The following is a 14,448-nucleotide window of genomic DNA, read 5'->3' on the forward strand; positions in this document are numbered from 1 at the left end:
ATGCCAGGGTCCAGGAATGGAGTTCCGTGTTGGGCTCCCTACTCAGTGAGAAGCCTGCTTCTCCCTCTGCCTGCTGCTCTTCCTGCTTGTGTCCTCTCTCTCTGTCAAATAAATAAATAAAATCTTTTTTAAAAAATCAGTAGAGTTTACTCTCTTTAACACTCCTGATATCTCAACTTTCATCCCCATTTCTACTTCACTTGTCTTAAATTCCCTTTCTCTCAGTCAAAGTTTTCTTCTTTTTCTCACCTATCCTCTGTTACCAAATCTCTATGTCACAGACACATTTTCTATAAGGAAAAACTAACTTCACACACACCACCACAACCACTAGCACCACCATAAAATTTTTGAGTGACAGCTGACAGATGAAGTTAAAATTCATTAATATATCATATATTGTTCTCTGTGACCCAATCCCTGCTTATTGCCCTCTAGCCCTTCCTGATATCCTCCCCCTATACTTTATACTCTAGTCATATGAAACCACCAACTCTTCCCTAACTATGTCAAAGGTTTTTATGTTTCTGCCACTTTGCTCAACTTCTCCCAACTATCTGAATGTGCTTTGCTTCCCCCAATCTTCTCAGGTTCAATAGTGCCTCCTCTGTGAATTCTCTCCTATGGGGACATTTTTGATGGACTACCCAACATTAATCTCACCCCAAATTATTGGCTTAAATAAGGATATTCTCACTCTTCTATTTTATATGGCTTCAGGATGGTGTATGACACAACCATAGCCAAATTTAGTTCCTCTATTACTTTATAAAATTAACATCTTTTTCAAAGTTTTAATTTCTTTAATGGCAAGAAGTCTATCACATTCATCTTTGTAGTGGTCATATATGTAATTCTTAGTAGTCACAATCACATACAGAGTTGTTTATATAGAAGACCTCATTTAGTGAGCAGAACCATATTTGTATTTGTCATATAATAGACTGTCACGCGGAAGATACAATCATAGTTGCAATGTCATATAGTAGGCATTGAAATGATGAAACCATAAATTGATTTTTGAAAAGCAGTATTTATATATTAATTCATATAAAGATGTTAATTTTTTACATTTTTCAGCATAATGCACTTTCATCACACTGTCATAATTGGTGCTTTCTCTTAGTGATTTTATCCAGTATTTTCAGATTCTTACAGTTTTTATGACAAACTTATCATTTTTCAGACAGCCCTGCCCTTAAGAAAGACCTCCATCATATGTCATTATACTGTTAATTGCTTTCATGATATTCTTTACCTAAATCAGATTGTGTCATGTTTGCTTTAGTGTATTTTTTCACAGCTTTATTGAGGTATAACTGGTATATTTTTAAAAATGCATATGTATTTATATATTTAATATATACAATTTGATGAGTTTAGACATAAGCATACACAATGGTATCATCACCACAACCAAGGTTATAAATGTATCCATCACCTCCAAAAGTTACCTTATGTTCCTTTGTTTTGCTTTATTGTTTTCTTTTGTTTCTGTGTGGTAACAATACTCAACATTGAGATCTGAACATGAGGGTACACTTAATAAATTCTTAAGTGCACAATATTATATCATTAACTATAGGCCTATGTTGAGCAGCAGACCCCTAGAATTTATACAGTCAGCTTATCTTGTGTAACTATAATTTTATACCCAGTGAATAAGAACTCCCCATTTTCCTCTCGCACCATATCCTGGCAACCACCATTCAGTGTTTTGTTTTTATAAGTTTTACTATTTTAAACACTTCATATTAGTGGACTCATGCAGTATTGCACTTCCATAACTGACTTATTTCTCTTAGCATGCTAAATTGGAGCCCTATACAATGTTGCTGGGAAGGCAAAATGGTTCAGTCACCACGGAAAACAGTAGGGAGGGTCCTCAAAAAATTAAAACTAGAACTATTAGATGAGACAGCAATTCTACTTCTGAGCAAATATTCAAAAGATTTGAAATTGTAATCTCAAAGAGATATCTGCATTTCCATGTTCATTGCAGCATTTGCAGCATTATGCATAAAGGCCAAGATATGAACCAAGAAATCCAAATATCCATTGACAGATAAATGGATAAAGAAATGTGGTACAGGGGCGCCTGGGTGGCTCAGTGGGTTAAGCCGCTGCCTTCGGCTCAGGTCATGATCCCAGGGTCCTGGGATCGAGCCCCGCATCGGGCTCTCTGCACAGCAGGGAGCCTGCTTCCCTTCCTCTCTCTCTGCCTGCCTCTCTGCCTACTTGTGATCTCTCTGTCAAATAAAAAAAAAAAAAAAAAAAGAAATGTGGTACAGGGTTGCCTGGGTGGCTCAGTTGGTTAATCATCTGCCTTCAGCCTGGGTCATGATCCCAGGGTCCTGGGATCAAGCCCAGTATCCATCGGGCTCCGTGCTCAGCAGGGAGCCTGCTTCTCCCTCTGTCTACTACTCCTCCTGCTTGTGCTCTTTCTCTCTCTCTCTGACAAATAAATAAATAAATAAATAAAATCTTTTAAAAAGAAAAAAGAGAAGAAAATGTGATACATACATACAATAAAATAATATTCAGCCTTAAAAAAAGGAATCTTGCCATTTGCAACAACGTTGATGGACTTGGAAGACATTATGCTTCAGTGTTTTCTTAAATCAGCAGATCTGACACTACATTGCCCATTGCAGGTACATGGAATTCTAGGTATTGAGGAACTACCTGGCACAGTGGTATTGCTCTAAATATTCATTCAAACAATAGTTTTTGAGCATCTGCTATTTACTAGATAGGCATCATGGGAGCAGAGGACATTTTGGTTCTCACTTTCTTGAAGTATATGAGATAAAGGAGAAATAGAACCATTTGGCATTAATGAAACCACATAAATATCAGAGGTTGACATACCAAGATTCAAACCTTGGTCTTCACTTTCTAACCACCAGACCTTGATTGAGCAAGTCACATCGTGTCGGTGAAATTCTCGGTCTTGCTATGTGTAATCTGGGGTAAATTGTACAGCTATTATAAGATCCTGTGTCTGTGAAAAGTATTTTGCATAGTGCCTGACCCTTAGTAAGGAATCGGTAAGAGGTAACATTACAATGGAAGTACTTACGGGTAGTCATGTGGCACAGGGAAGAGAACAGTCAAGAGAGGGAAAAGAAGGCTGCAGGGAAGGAGTGTCACAAGAGGTTAGATTTGGACTATTAGTGGAGTTTTCTAAGCAGACAAGGGAAAAAGAACACTCAAGTGGAGAAAGCAATGTGAGCTGAGGCACAGATACTCACATGAGTGGGGAGCAAATAACAGCTTGTGATGGCCAGAATTTCTGTCAGCAGGCTGGCTAGGCTCTAACACCTTATTGTCGGCTATGTACTTGTCACTTAATGAAAAGTCGGTACGATTTATGAATAATTCAGGAAGTTGACAGTAATCTTTGTATGATGCCCAAACCTCAAACACATAAAAGATGAAATGCTGTCATCTTAAGATGTACTGCCTGGTATGGAGTTCTGTGTCACATTAGCCAGTATACCCTTTAGAGTTCTAACTTGCTTGGTTTATTTTTATTTTTCTATTTCTTGCTCAATCAAAAGTGTCTAGTATTATCCTCTGAAATACATTCTCCACTGCAACCAGAGAGGTCTACAAATCTAAATCACAAGTCTTGAAATGTTGAGCACACTATTTGAAACCCTTTAATGGTTTCCTATGACTTCAAAAAACTGAAATTCAAACTTCTTAGTATGGCAAAAAATGTCCTCCATTTTATATTCTTCACATTCCTCTCTGACGGTAATACTTTCACCTGTTCCTGCTTTTGCACTTGGCAGTAAACAATACCACACTGCTTAAGACTCCCTATATACATCAGGCTCTTCCAAACTTTGCTCTTTTTCTCGTCTTTCCCATGCAGTGTGAATAACCTTTCCCCCTTTACTGTCAGCCTAGCATTCTTCAAGACATGTTCAGATGTCTTTTCCTTCCCTGATACCCAGCCTGGATTGAGTTCACCAACTCTGTGAGGCCTTAGAACTCAGGTTCATGTTACTTGTTTTTATCTGTCCTACTAGAACACAACTTCCTAAAGATCACGTGTCTTAATCATTTATTAATAATCCCAGTACAATTTGCTGCTATCTGGTACCGAATCAATATGCCTGTTCAATTCAAGGTAACTTGGAATGTAAACAATCATTGCAACATAGCAATAGACCCAGAAGGTCATGTTATTACTGATGGATAGCCTTTTCACATAGACATTAAAGCTTCTTCCAGGTCTCTGGCTCTGTCTTAATCAAGCTAGTGTAGGATAGGATAAAATTGGCCCTTCTTGTTGGTTTGGATTTTATGCATTACAGTTAATGGAAAGTGTAGAAAAACGTTAATTTGTTTGTAACTGGTCCTACCATTAGGAAACATCTCAACAACCAACATTTTCACAGACATTAAAATGCCTACTGTGGGCCAGACCTAGGGGCCCCAGGGAACTTCCCAAGGTAGACAGGCTTGTTAGTAACTGCCATCATCCTTTCCTTCAGATGATATCATTTGTGTTGAAGAGACAAAGTGTGGTTAGTGTGAGGTCTCCCTATTGCATTTGCACCTCATTATCTACTGAGAAGCCAAGAGCCTAGTGCCTCTATCAAAACTTGGCCTGTGATCTCAAGGTAATGCTAGGAATCTGTTGATAAATAAGGGCAGTCGCCCATCCAGAAAGTCCCTGACTATAAGCTTGGCACCATATAATATATGAAGAAGCAAACGGTTTTGTCTCATAATCAGTTTTGCCTTCAGGGCTGTAGAAATTCTGTTTTTACCTCCATTTTTGCTCCATTTGTATAAGCATTGAGCTGCTGCCACCAATCGACCCAATACAATTCATACCACTCCTTCTAACTACGGGCAGAGCTGTCCCTCATTTCTGTCCAACCACTTTCCAGGGAGCAGCATGTCTAGAGGTCAAGTGCATTGACTCTCTTTTGTTTTCGAACAATCTTCTGCAAATCACCTAAGTTTTTCTTTTCTTGCTGTCTTAGTACTTCTGTGTGTGTGTGTGTGCGTTCAGTATAGTATATTTCTGAGCATAACTAAGACCACCATTAGTGTCTCCTGTATCTCCTCACTGAGAGAATAGTGTTACCAGAAATGTCATCTATGCCAGAAAACAGAAGGTACTTATCTTTTAAGTTTAAGTTAGGCCGATCTACCCTCTTGGTTTTTTTCTTAGGATAGAGGAAGATATAGGAACAGCATTCCTATAGGAATCTCATGATAGTTCTTCCATCTTTAAATGAATGGTCCATCAGCCTACTAGCTGGGGATTTCCTAACACTGGTCAGTAGTCAGATTCCACTTCTAGATATAGACTTATTTGGATAGCCTCCTCCACAGATATTCAATATTATAAACATCATGTCATTTATAATCAAAATAACCTTAACCTTTCTTTGTAATAATTTGCAAGAGAATGCTTGCTTTTCTTTTTAAGATTTTATTTATTTATTTGACAGAGAGAGATCACAAGTAGACAGAGAGGCAGGCAGAGAGAGAGAGAGGGGGGAGGAAGCAGGCTCCCTGCTGAGCAGAGAGCCCGATGCGGGACTCGATCCCAGGACCCTGAGATCATGACCTGAGCCAAAGGCAGCGGCTTAACCCACTGAGCCACCCAGGCGCCCTTGCTTTGAAATAAAAAAACAAAAACAAAAAACAAATGGGGTTTAAATCCCAGATCTGTACTGAAATTTATTAACGTAGAAATAATATCAAATAACATCAAATTCCTTCATTGATTAAATGACAAATGCTTCAAATAGTATCAGGAGCATAGCCATATATGAGATATTTCATGGTTGTCTATAAAATGATTTTCCTTGGGCCACCTGAGTGCCTCAGTTGGTTAAGTGTCTGACTCTTAATTTTGACTCAGGTCACAATCTCAGGGTTGTGAGTTTGAGGCCCGTCTTGGGCTCCATGCTGGGCTTTGGAGCCTGCTTAAAATTCTGTCTCTCCTTTTCCCTCTGCCCCTCCCCACCTAAAAAATATCTTTTCCTTAAAATAGAATATGAAGGGAATCTCTGTTATTTTTTAAAGTCAGAAAACATAAAAGCAAGTGAGATTTAGTTCACTAAGTTCAAAAGTGTCTCCAAATCTTAAGTGTCTTAGAGATTCTAAGCATTTATAAAAATGCTGTTGGTGACCCTACGTGGTCTCACAGACACTGAGGCTAAGTGCGGTATGTAGCCAAGAGTCTGATGTAAGTGGGAAGGGACAGACTCTGGAGCTAGTTATCGCTGACAGCCATGTGATCTTACTCAAAGAACTTCACCTTCACCTTTAGTTTCCTCGTCTCTAAAGCAGTGTCTGCCACATGGTTTGTAAAGAAGATTTAAAGAGTTGATACATTAAAGCATGCCTGAAACATGGAAAGCTTTTAATACAATGTTAAATACTACGGTTACAGACAATTAGACCACTAAGACAGAAGGATGTACAGGGAACTAAAAAATAAAGGTGTCACATTGGATACACTCTCTCAAGACCTTAAAGAATTAACTCTGGCCTAAGCATCAATCTTTAATTTTATGTGATTATTAAGAATGGTTATGCATTTTCTACATGCTGAAAATTCACGTAACCTCTCTTCCCAAGTGGTTTCTTTTGTTCAGCACCTCTTCCTGTTTCTCATGTATGAGGCACATATCCTTCCTTGGTAATCTCTAGCACATGCATATTCAATCCTAACTGGGCTCAGAATTTAACTCTTTATTCCCTTAGTATCTATTCCCTTGCTTAGTGTTTAATCATGCTGACTTAAACATGAAAACCTATGCTATTTCTATTCTATGTTTACATTTGCCTTTTGATATATTTTAAGTGCTTTATTTCAAACATTTTTGATGAAATAAAAATTCCAAGATTTTAGATATTCCATCCCACACCATTCAAATCATGCCCAAATCAAAAAGACTTGTGATTCTTAAACTATTCAGTCTAAAAGAAAGAAAAACAGATCAGTACAAAGAAAAAAAGTCAGAGACAAATACTGTGCAAGAGCTTATCTTAAATACGTTCTGTTTACATTCCTTGTAAAATTATGGTTATCAGGAACCAGCAGATTTTGATTGATAGCTTTTATCCTACTTAAATCCAATAGGGCCTACTAAGGGTCATAAAAGTGCATTTTTTTTTCTTATGGAGGTTAAGACATGATGTATTTGGAACAAGTGTATCCTCATAATACAAGCAGCTGACTTCAGTTTTTTTTTTAAAGCTCTATCATTTTTTTTTTAAAGATTTTTATTTATTTATTTGACAGAGAGAGATCACAAGTAAGCAGAGAGGCAGGCGGAGAGAGGGGGGGAAGCAGGCTCCCCACTGAGCAGAGAGCCTAATGTGGGGCTCGATCCCAGGACCCTGAGATCATGACCTGAGCCAAAGGCAGAGGCTTTAACCCACTGAGCCACCCAGGCGCCCCCTGACTTCAGTTTTAAGAGTATCAATAGTTAGGGAAAAAAAATTTTTTTAAAGATTTTGTTTATTTATTTGGCACACACAGAGAGAGAACACAAGCAGGCAGAGTGGCAGGCAGAGGGAGAGAGAGAAGCGGCTCCCCACCGAGCAAGGAGCCCAATGCTGGACTCCTTCTCACGACCCCGGAATCAGGACCAGAGCCGAAGACAGCTGCTCAATTGACTGAACCACCCAGGCCTCCCAGTTAGGCAAAACTTAAAGGAGCTGAACAAGACCAAGGAAGAAAAACTCAAAGACTAAATGCCTCTCAAGAGCCTACTGCTGAATAAAATTTATTATAAATGAATGTGGTATCTTGGTTCAGTCTCATTTGGGGTTCTATGTCAGCTGATGATAGTACCTCATCCTTTTTAGGTCCTCATTATAATTTTTAACCATTCTATCACACATTTTAACATGTAAACTCTGGGTCCCTTATGTCATTTCAGAGAAGGTACTCTCAAAAAGGTTATGAGAAGGCTGGTCAGGAGGGCAAAACACTTCCTGATAAAAACTGTTTCTAAGAGATATAAATAGAAGCTTTTCCAGGACTGCAGTCTGATGCTATATTGGGAATCATGTAACATTTACAATATACTTCCATGGGAGACAACCTTGTGCTAAAACATTCCTAAAAGAGATAGAGCCTTTGGAGTTTATCACATGTGATATTCAAAAGCAGTGGTAAATCCAATCTTCTACCTGAATGCTCACTTGTTATTATGGTAAGTAGCCTCCTGGTTTTCTGCTTCAGCCAGCTAGCATGGTAGTATTTTCCCCATTAGAAGTAAATAGTGGAAATTCCTCACAAAATTCCTTTTACTTCATCTGTAGCTACTATGGCAAAATTTAAGTTGTTCTTTTCTTCTAATATAGGATAAAATGTTGTGAAATGTAAGTGGGGTAATTCATAGACCTGTACCCCTTGGGCAAATAATACATTATATGTTAATATAAAAAATAATAAAATAATAAAATAATTATAGGATAAAATGTTAATTTGAGCTTTTTGAGTGGAAGAAATACTTAATTCAAAAAAAGAGAAAGAGAATTTGTTCAGTATACCCATGCAATCATCTAAAAACTTTCATGAAGAACTAATAAGAATGTCTAAAATCCCAAATGTAGACACAAATAATTATACATGACAGTTTAGTAAACCCTATAATAGTTTATTCACTGCTTTCCTAAAGAAACTTCACATTTTGGTATCTCAAGGGTTTTTTGGCATATATTCTAAATTATGATCGACATTTCGACAATTCCTACGAGGAAATCTTACAATTCTTATGGAAAACAGATGTGCATGATTAAGATGTTTGTGAAGTTTTGTAATTAAAATAGTCTTGTGAACTTGGATACTGATGTCACCGTGGCCATATTTCCCTAATACTCAATTTTATCACATGTTTTCAAGTTATAAATGTAATTCTTAACTTGAAGATGAAGAAAAATGTAGGAAAATGATGCCACATGTAAACCAGGGTATCAATGATAAACATAAGACTATAGACAAGATGCTTCTCAAAGACATTTATCCCAGAATTTGTTGGAACAAGATCTGGATGAAAACAAGAAGTCAGATGTATAAGCTAAGGCACTCAAAACATACTTATCCTATGAGTATTCGGGGCTGTTCCAGTAGGAACAGTGGAAAGGCTAAATAAACCGTGCTTTCGGTGGTCTTGTGGGACTGGGGAAATAGAATTCAAAAATCACAACTTTTTAAGAGGGAACATGAATAATTTACCCACTACAGAGAACTATGCGTGTAAGATAATCAAGTAAGTAAAGTAAGCAAGCCCCCTCTTGAACATGCAGCTCAACATTGCATCATCTGTAGGGTCAAGGAATCTTAACTCTTAAACTTTATTTAAAGTGGTTCTGGACTGGTTGGATCCCATGTGTCTGGAAAAAGCAAAGGAAAATCCTCTATGGAAAAATGATATTATTTCATTATGAAAGTCACCAGAAATTTTTTCCTAACACAATTTTTGTTATAGCATTTTTTTCTTATGAAAAGGACTTTCAAAATCCATTCATCTAGTACCTTCAAATATGCAAAACAGTATTATTAAGTATAGTCACTTTACTGTACATCCCATGACATTTATTTTACAACTGGAAATTAGTATGTTTTGACCCCCTTTACCCATCTCACCTATACCCTCACACCCCACTTTAGGCAACCACAAACCTGTCCTGTATATCTATCAGCTCATTTCTTTTTTTTAGACTCCACATATAAGTGAGATCATATGGTATTTATCTTATCCTGACTTATTTCATTTAGCATAAAGCCCTCAAGTTCTATCCATGTTGTTACAAAGAGAGAGATTTCATTATTTTTATGGCTGAATAATATTCCTTTGTATAAAAATACTAGCTTCTTGGGGCGCCTGGGTGGCTCAGTGGGTTAGGCCTCTGCCTTTGGCTCAGGTCATGATCTCAGGGTCTTGGGATCAAGCCCCACGTTGGGCTCTCTGCTCAGTGGGGAGCCTGCTTCCCCCCCCCTCTCTGCCTGCCTCTCTGCCTACTTGTGATCTCTCTCTCTCTCTCTGTCAAATAAATAAATAAAATCTTAAAAAAAATACTAGCTTCTTTATCCATTCACTCATCAATGTACTTTTGTTATTTCCATGTCTCTGCTATTATAAATAATGCCACAATAAATATAGAGTGCATATATATTTTTAAATTAGTGTTTCCATTTCCTTCATATAAATATCGAGAAGTAGGATTGCTGGATGATATGATGGTTCTATTTTTAACTTTTTGAGGAACCTCCGGTTTTCTGTAGGAGTTGCACCAATTTATATTCCTGTCAACAGCACACAAATGTTTCCTTTTTATCCACATCTTTACCAATATTTGTTATTGCTTATCTTTTTGATAGTGACCATTCTAACAAGTGTGAGGTGATGCCTCATTGTGGTTCTGAACTGCATTTACTTATGATTAATAAAACAATTTTTTTAAAGATTTTATTTATTTATTTGAGAGAGAGAGTGAGAGAGCATGAGTGGGGGGAGGGAGAAGTAGACTCTCCATTGAGCAGGGAACCCTGATGCAGGGTTTGATCTTAGGACCCCGGGGTGATGACCTGAGATAAAGGCAGATACTTAACCAACTGAGCCACACAAGTACCCCAGTAAAACAATTTTTTAAAAAATATTTTATTCATCTGACAGAGAGAGACACAGTGAGAGAGGGAACACAAGAATGGGGAGTGGGAGAGGGAGAAGCAGGCTTCCCACTGAGCAGGGAGCCTGATGTGGGGCTTGAACCCAGGACCCTGGGATCATGACCTGAGCCAAAGGCAGACGCTGAATAACTGAGCCACCCAGGCACCCCTAAAAGAATTTTTAATATAATATCACAACATCAAATAAAATCAGGAAAGATTTAATACCATGAATGAAAGATAATACATGAATGATAATACCATGAATGAAAGATAATACCATGAAGGAAAGCCAACAGACACAATAAACAATTGAACACCACCCCAAAAAAGAAACAAAACAAACAACATGATTTAATGGAATCATCAACCTCAAATGATAAAACAATTATACTTAAATGCTCATAAAAGTCAACACCAAGATTAACATTTTTGGTAGGGGGATAGAAAATATAAAAACCTGGCATGGCAGAGAGCACCTGGGTGGCTCAGTTGATTAAACACCCAACTCTTGATTTCAGCTCAGGTCACCTTCTCAGGTTTGTGAGATCAAGCTCCACATTGGGCTCCACATTCAGCATGAAGCTTGGTTAAGATTCTCTCTCTCCTTCCTCTGCCCCTCCCTCCCCTGCTCACATGCACGTGTGCTCTCTCTCTCAAAAAAAAAAAAAAAAGTGACATGGCAGATAGGAGACAAAACTGAATAAAAACTCATTAACTGAAAAATATAACATGAAATTTTATGGATTGGTAATAACAATTAGATACGGTTGAAAAAGAAATAGTGAACTGAAAATAAGGCAGTCTTGACTGACCAGGAAATCCAGCCAAAGAACACAGCAACCATGGAACCCATCGTACAGCTATGTTTGGGCAGGCAACCAAGCTAGCAGCACTGCCAACCACTAAGTGTAGTCTCTGGCCCTGTATAATGAAGGAGCCTGAACAAGGACCCTGGGTAGTGCAGAGCATTGTCTGTGGCCCTGACTGTTGGCTAAACATAGCCTGTTGTGTCACCAAGGCAGGAAGCTCAGCCAGTAAGCCTGCCCAATTGAAGAGCATATTCTGTAGCCCCAGTGACAAGAGAACATGGAAAACAGCTCTATCTGACCACAGAGCACAATCTTTATTCCTGCCTGTCCAACTATGGGACATGGCTAGAGCCCCCTTTTGACCAGCAGAGCCCAGCCAGCAACCTGGCCCTAGAGTGGAGCCTTGCTAGTAGCTTAACCGATGGCAATGATCAACTTGTAGCCCTGCCCAGCTTCAGGACACTGACTATGGCCCTGCCTGGTCATAGAGCACAACCTGAGTCTTCACCCGACTGTGAAGCTCTACCTGAGGTAGAGTTTCTACCTGCCTGAACATGGAGTCCAGCCAGGAGCACTATCTGGGAAGGGAACACAGCATGAAAACCCATCCACCAGGAGCCCAGTCCATAACCCTGTCAGCTGTGGAGTCCAACCAGTGGCACCACTCTTCCAGGGAAAACCTCACCTGATCAGAAGTGATTGCAAATTCCAGCTAGAGGTCCCACCTGATTGCAGAATATAGCCAGAAGCCCTGCCCAGTGAGGGAGCCCACCCAGTGGCAATGCTTGAACACAGAGTCCAGTCAGTTGCACTCCCACCCTAACTTCAGAATATGGGCAGTAGCCTTTCCCAAATTAAGACCCCAATGGCAAGCCCTGGCTGCCCAAGGACAGTACCAGCTAACCTGTTCAGTACCCTAAGCTGAGCTCACTGGTGAAAACCTTTCCCTGCCAATGTGGACCTATAAAGTCTGGAAGTAAAGACAACTTACTCAAATGTGCAGATACCAAGGCAAGGAAGGAATCAGGGATCACAAAGAATCAGATAAATATGACACCACTGAAGAAAAGTACTAAAGCTCCCATAACAGACCCTAAAAAAAAAAAAAAAGATCTATGAAATGTCTGACTTCAGAACAATCCTGTTAAGGAAGTTCAGTAAACATGCAGACAACTAAACAAAATTAAGAGGGAAAATGTATGAACAAAATAGAAGTTCAACAAAGAAATAGGAGCCATGAAACAAACAATAGAAATCTTAGAGCTAGGGAGTACAAATGCTGAACTAAAGAATTCAATAGACAGCTTCCACAGCAGAATCAACCAAAAAGAAGAACAAACAAATAATGATCCAGAAATATGTCATTTAAAATTACCCACAGAGAAACAAAAAGAAAAACGAAAGAGTGAAGAAAGTCTACAATACCCCTTTGGGATACCATTTTAAAAAGGAATAAATGCCTTATGGGACTTCCAGAAGGAGAAAAGAAAGAGAAAGGGACAGAATGTATATTTAAATCAGTAATGGCTGAAAGCTTCCCAAACTTGGAGAGAGAGAAAGGGACATCCGGATTCATGAGGCCCGAAGGATTCCAAACAAGTTGACCAAAAAGGCTATGCCAAGGCACATTATGATTAAATCGTTAAAAGTGAAAGACTTTTTGTCAATAAATACATACACACATCACGAAAAAAAGAAAGATCTTAAATAAACAACCTAACTTTACACCAGAAGAAACCAGAGAAAGAAGAGCAAACTAAGCCCAAAATTAGTGGAAGGAAGAAAGTAATAAAATTAGAACAGAGATCAATGAAATAGAGGAGAGGAAAACAATAAAAAGGACTAACAAACCTGAGAGTTGCTTCTTTGAAAAGAGAAATCAAATTGAAAAACCTTTAGCTAGGTACCTGGGTGGCTCAGTCGTTGGGTGTCTGACTTTGGCTCGGGTCATGATTCTGGGGTCCTGGGATTGAGTCCCACATTGGGCTCCCTGTTCTACGGGAGGCCTGCTTCTCCCTTTCCCACTTCCCCTGATTGTGTTCCCTCTCTCACTGGGTCTCTCTCTGGCAAATAAATAAATAAAATCTAAAAAAAAAAAAAAAAAAGAAGAAGAAGAAAAAAGAAAAACCTTTAGCTAGATTAATCAAGAAAGAGACAGAATTCAAATAAAATTATAAATGAAAGGGGAGATGTTGCAACTGATACTACAGAAATACAATGAATCATAAGAGGCTGCTATGAACAACTGCATGCACCAACACACTGTACAACCTAGAAGAAATGGACAAAATCCTGGAAACATACAACCTATCAATGAATCAGAAAGAAACAGAAAATCTAAACAGATTAATTATGTGAAAGAAGATTTAATAAGTAATTGAAACCTTCCCAATTAAAAAAAAAAGCCAAGGATAAGATGATTTCACTGCTAAAATTTGCCAAACATTTAAAGAATAATTAATGCCAATTCTCCTCAAATTCTTTCAAAAGGTTGAAGGGGGGAAACATCCCCAAACTAATTTTATGAATTCAGCACTACCATGTTACCAAAGCCAGATAAGAACACCATAGGAGAACCATAGACCAATATCGCTAGTGAATATTGATGCAAAAACTCTCAAAAAAAACCCCAAAACTATCAAATCACATTCAACAGCACATTAAAAAGATTATATGCCATGATCAAGTGGGATTCATATCTGGAATAGAAGGATGGTTTAACATATGCAAATCAATAAATGTGATACATCATCACATTAACAGAATGAACAATAGAAATCATATAATTATCTCAAGGAATGCAGGGAAAGCATCTGATAAATTCAACATCCATTCATAACAAATACCTTAACAAATTGGGTATAGAAGAAACATACCTTAACAAAATAAAGGTCCTTGGGATGCCTGGAGGTGCTCATCAGTTAAACATCTGCCTTCTGCTCAGTGAGATCTAGTCCTGCATTCCATTCATTG

This window comes from Lutra lutra, chromosome 8 (genome assembly GCF_902655055.1).
Source record: "Lutra lutra chromosome 8, mLutLut1.2, whole genome shotgun sequence".
NCBI classification, from domain to species: Eukaryota; Metazoa; Chordata; class Mammalia; order Carnivora; family Mustelidae; genus Lutra; species Lutra lutra.